This window comes from Fulmarus glacialis, unplaced genomic scaffold (assembly GCF_000690835.1).
Source record: "Fulmarus glacialis isolate BGI_N327 unplaced genomic scaffold, ASM69083v1 scaffold19945, whole genome shotgun sequence".
Classification (NCBI taxonomy): domain Eukaryota; kingdom Metazoa; phylum Chordata; class Aves; order Procellariiformes; family Procellariidae; genus Fulmarus; species Fulmarus glacialis.
Genome location: NW_009212636.1, coordinates 54,111 through 60,110, shown reverse-complemented (window position 1 = coordinate 60,110; position 6,000 = coordinate 54,111).

The following is a 6,000-nucleotide window of genomic DNA, read 5'->3' as shown; positions in this document are numbered from 1 at the left end:
GAAGAGATGAGCCCCTGACTACCAAATGTCACACTGTGGTTTGTTGCTTATTAACAGCAACCCTGCACCTCTCTGCCTTTAAGTGTAGAGGATTCATTGAAGGGCAGGCAGAGATACCAGCACCTCCAGCATCTAACTGCAATGGGCATGGAAGCAATCCCTTGCAGAGGAGCCAAAAGCTCAGCCCCCAACCAAAGACCTACCAGCAAATTTCAGCAAAAAGATATTTACAAGGGAGAAACCACGTGAACCCCCATGATTTTGTACCACAGACTGTCCCCATTGGCATCATAAAGGCTTGAGCCCTGGAGACCACCCTGACTTTCCCTGAGAGACTGCCAAAACAGAGCTGTTGCATTTCAGCTTGGCTGATTTCAAAGTCACATCTGGAAGACAAGGTGTCAAACCAAAACAATGTTCATTTGGGCCTTCTCAAACACGATATCAGGCATGTTGTAGAAACACAGGCATGTCCTGAAACATGACAGAGCCATGGTTGCAGACGGCACTCTCTTAAGTGTGACAGGCATTTTAAAGAAGTGTCTGTCAGAGCTCAGGGGAGGACTCTTTTGCAGGAGTCTGACAAGACTATGATCTCCAGAGCATTTCCAAGAAGGTTATTCTCAGAGATTGGGATAGTGGCTAAAGAGACTGTCTCCCTTGTTTTCTACAACTTCCCCCCAAGGCGTGGGGAAATGCTACATCTAGCACATCAACCACATCAGACCAGAAGTTGGGAGACAAAAGATAAGACAAAACCCCTGCCAGAAGAGAGACAGAGAACTGGAGACATCTCTGCATCAGCCCCAGGTTTCTCTTCCCGTGCCTGAGAAAGCAGCTAACAAGATTTTTCAAGGTACTTCTTCTGAAGAACTGCAATTCCCAGCAGAAAATCTTTCCTGCTCACCGCAGCTGCCCTGGTGCCTCCTGCCAGAGAAAGAAAATGCAGTAGAAAGAGTTACCTACCCCCTGTGAAGGAGCCTGATGTACCTCTGTTCCCAAAACATCTTCAGGGATGCTGCAGGGAGAGCAGCTGGGGCCAAATGGTTTGCTTTTTTCCAGCCAAGGTAGCCAATGGGACCAGCGTGTCCCTGGAAGCATTTGCAGGATGCCAGGCTACACTGGTGAAATCCAGTGGCCTGCTCTGCAACTCTCCCAAGCCTCTTCTCCCAGGGGCAGGGCAAATGCCAGGGTTACCACAGATGATCTCCAGCAAGCAGTTTCCCAGGTCTAGAAGTTTGATTCAGAGCTGAACATCCATGTCCAGCTTGCTATGAGCATAGTTCTAGAGACCGTCAGGCAGAGCCCTGATAAAGACCCTAGCCAGGGGGAAGCTCCCCTATGGCCTTTGACTTTCTGCTCATCCAAGGACTGGGAAGTGCCCAACAGGAGGTTTTCTGTGGAGCGTTTTACCAGGGAGGTTTCCCACAGCTGACACTCCCCACCAAAGGACACTGCGGATTTTACAGCAGCCTCCTCCTGTCTCCCTACGCAGACCGGGAGCTCTTCCTGTCCTGGGACTTTTTGTGCACAGGAAATGGTGGGAGAATGGAAGGGAAGTAGCAGGAGAGCAGCACTGTGAGCTGGCCCTTTCCAATATGCTGAGGTTGACCCTTCCCAGCTACCAGGACAGCGTAAAATCCTCCAGTGTCTCAAGCTGGGCAGATGAGAGATGTAAAACCTGTTAGTCCTGAGCTGAGTCACTCCTCACAGAAAGGCTGTGCGAAGCATTTGGTGCCAGCTGCACTCCCTGCAGCATCCCTGCAGATGTTTTGGGAACAGAGATATATCGGGCTCCTTCAGGCATATCAGGGAGACAGTAGTCTTCCTGCTGCGTTTTCTTTCTTTGTCAGGAGGTACCTGCACAATACAAAGGAAACCAGTGCACAGCAAATTTGGGGGGGGGCGGGGGGCTTTTCTGTTCAGATGCCTCCAGCTCCTTCAGCACTTAATTGAATTACAAACTTGGCCTCAAAGAGCATCCCTGGAAATGCCAAGATTGTTTTGTCACGTAGTCATCTAATCGTGCCACATGGTAGGAACAAGAATTTTGGTATAACGTGTGGAACCTAAAGCCTAGAAAATTATCCAGAGCATGAGTTCTGCTCTTGGCCCTGGGAGGAAATGACGGACAGATATCTGGATATTTTTTATAATAACTAAGCACTAATAATGGTGAGGCATTCCAGGGCTTAAGACAGCATATTGCAGACAGACATAATATCTGCTCCCTGGTGGTGATTGCCTTTGCTGGTGCTTGCTTTTCTCCAAAGCAGCAGTGATCAGCCCCAGCTAGAAGTAGGATATGGTGCAGGTACACTGTGCTCTCCTGAGAGGCACTTAAAGCTTGAAGGTGCCTGGGACATATCATCCTAAAGTTGCATGGTCACCACTTTGGGATTAGCAAGGGTTGATCAGTTGGGTAGGAGAGAACAGGGTGCTTTATGCCCCTGTGTAGGGTGGGATGTGCCATTTCCTCCCAGGGGTTCAGATTTTTCAATGTCTGCTTCTTTCCTGCTGCCGCACCATCATTTTTTTTCCGACCCCCACTTTTGGTCTAGAGATACAATTCTGCCAACCTTTAGAAGTGTTTTATGGCTTTTGCAGCATACTTTCTGGACTTCATAGCTAAGGTGTAGGTTCTCTGCACTCTGAGGAGATCAATTGCTGATATATAGCATAGTCTGGGTAGATGAAAACAGCCAGACTCAGAGTGATGAAAATACTTCTCAGCCCTTCACAAGTGCTTTCCTTCTCATTATTTAGTTTACCTAAGATGTGATTTGGAGATCTTGTTATCACCTCTGCAAAATACAACAAATTTAACAAGTATTATGGAGATGCTTGCAATTCTAGGCACCATCCATGTGCATATCTCTAATATCCCAAAGCTGAATACATTCACAGACAGGATTTGACATGTCCCTGCATTGGTGATACCTGTCATTCTGGAGTGAATGGAGTTAAATCCAGTTGGCGGCCGGTCACAAGTGGTGTTCCCCGGGGCTGGTATTGTGGGCCAGTCCTGTTCAATATCTTTATCGATGATTTGGACGAGGGGATTGAGTGCACCCTCATTAAGTTTGCAGATGACACCAAGTTGGGTGGGAGTGTTGATCTGCTTGAGGGTAGGAAGGCTCTCCAGAGGGATCTGGACAGGCTGGATTGAAGGGCCAAGGCCAATTGTGAGGTTCCACAAGGCTAAGTGCTGGGTCCTGCACTTGGGTCACAACAACCCCATGCAACGCTACAGGCTTGGGGAAGAGTGGCTGGAAAGCTGCCCGGTGGACAAGGACCTGGGGGTGGTGGTAGGCAGCTGGCAGTTTGCCCAGGTGGCCAAGAAGGCCAATAGCATCCTGGCTTGTGTCAGAAATAGTGTGGCCAGCAGGACTAGGGAAGTGATTGTCCCCCTGTACTTGGCACTGGTGAGGTCACACCTTAAATACTGTATTCAGTTTTGGGCCCCTCACTACAAGAAGGACATTGAGGTGCTGGAGCATGTCCAAAGAAGGGCAACAAAGCTGGTGAAGGGTCTAGAGCACAAGTCTTATGAGGAGCAGCTGAGGGAACTGGGATTGTTTAGACTGAAGGAAAGGAGGCTGAGGGGAGACCTTATTGTGACCTACAACTACGTGAAGGGGGGTCCAACTACCTGAAAGGAGGTTGTAGTGAGGTGGGTGTCAGTCTCTTTTCCCAAGTAGCAAGTGATAGGACAAGAGGAGACAGTCTCAAGTTGCGCCAAGGGAGATCTAGATTGGATATTAGGAAAAATTTCTTCACTGAAAGGGTTGTCAAGCACTGGAACAGGCTGCCCAGGGAAGTGGTTGAGTCACCATCCCTGGAAGTATTTAAAAGATGTGTAGATGAGGCGCTTAGGGACATGGTTTAGTGGTGGAACTGGCAGTGCTAGGTTGATTGTTGGACTTGATGATCTTAAAGGTCTTTTCCAACCTAAACGATTCTATGATTCTGTGATTCGACATGACTTAAGGGGGTTGCTTTGCTGCAATTCAGCACTGTACATCTATTTTTGTCTTCAGATGTAACCTGGTACATATAATTCTGTCATTACAAGTATTAGGGCAAGGGCTTTACATGAACCTGACTGTGTTGTCTCAGGGCTTGTCTTGGCCTGAGCTTGTTTTAGCTGTGGTAATGATTGTTTGGTGGTCGGGTGACTGTTGCCTAAATTTTTTCATCTTAGCTCGGTGAGTATCATCGAGGGTAAAATGTGTCAGGGCGCAGCAAGGGCCATCGGCTCCCTGAAGCAGAGGGAGCTAGGGGGGCTAACAGAGCCGGCAGGGGCCTCACCAGCCCCATCCACTGCCTCTGAATTGAAGAGCAGGGCAGGCGCTGAAGTGGCAGATGTGGTCAGACCAGAGTCCAGATCATCAAATCTGGACCAGGCAAATTCATGGTGACAGGACAGCTCTGAGGTCAAGCTGGGAAGTCAGTCTACAGATCAGGGTCCAGATCAACAAGGTCCATGGCCAGATACAGGCAATGCTGAGACCAGCACTTCTACAAAATAGCTGGGGTAGGGATTGAAGGCCCCGGGCTGAGCTGAAATGGGGCTCCTGGCCGATGGGCAGAGGCTGTAGATGCGTGCCTCAGGGGAGGCTGATCAGGGCCATTGAGGCTAGTTAGTGCACTCAGGCCCTGCATAAACATCTGTCAATACAGACAGTCATTGCATAGTTCCTTATGTTAGCTGAAGTTGGGGGAGGTAGCTACCCTACAACCACCACTAGCCTAACTTTGGGGAAGAAATTGACACGGCAAGGACTCGGTGTGATATCCACTTTCTGCTTACGGAGAGCTTATGTCCTCTCTGAGTCTTAGGACTCAGAAGGACAATGGTGGGCTAAACATAAGGGCAGAGAAAAGGTATAGATATTAGGAATCTGATGTATATCTGTCTTGATCTTATTTTCAGGATGTTGGTGTTACTGTAACTGAACTGTAATGATAGCGATCTCCTATATTCTAGTTAGACTGTGAAGACCTTAATTAGACTAACGATAAATTCTGAGCTCTGCATATAATCTGTGTCCACTTTTGCCCATAGCAAAATTTGGTTTATAATGTAGGGACAGTGTTGCACAGGTACCAGAAAGAATGTCATTGATGTTACATAGCAGTCACCTTCTATACATCTATTACAACTGTGGTCATGTATAGGAGAGACAGCACTATGTTGGCTAGCTGAGGATGATATACTGCCTTGCATCCTTCTCACAAGCCACCTTATCTCCTCAGTTTCCTCTTTGGCTGCATCAGCTTCTCAGGGCAAAAATTACCATTTATTTGTGTGGCACCCCACATAGTCAGTTCTCTTTCAGCTCCTTTAGCTCCTCTGGTGGAATGAGGGTTTGCGTGTATTTACCTATTGTCAGAGCATGTTCCATGTCTTGCTTTGAGGAAGAGAGGCTGAGTGTGCAGGAAGGAACAGATTTATCCCTCAAACCTCAGACAGTATTATCATTGCTCCTAGAACTGGCATCAGCACACATGGTGGTCAGGGGGTGGGGAGTTGATTTCCACAGCTTGCTCTGCCAAGAGCATACAAAAAGAGCTGAAACATTGGAGGAATGTTTAGTGAACTTCTCCAAGTCTCATGCAGAGGTAAAAGATTTACCTTTTGTTTTAATCTCTATTTACAGGGCTTCCTTAGAAGAGCACATTCAATGTCAGCTCCTGTTTCTTACTCGTGTTCTCCTTGACTGGGAGCAGCTACAAGGCTTTTGCTCAAATTTGTGATGATCTAGCACATCTCAGGCATGTGAACATGTGTAGATGGTTCCTTCCCGTGTCAGACATGACAATTTCCTGGGAAGCCTTCTGGGCAACATGGTCTTTTTTGAAACTGTCTCTGCTGGTTGTCACAAAGATGCAGCTGAAAGCAGGGCTCTGGCCTATTCTTTTTACTTCTCTTTTCTTAGCAAAGCTTACTCTGTACTTATGCACAAAGCCTTTGTAATGTTCATGCAGAGTAACCTT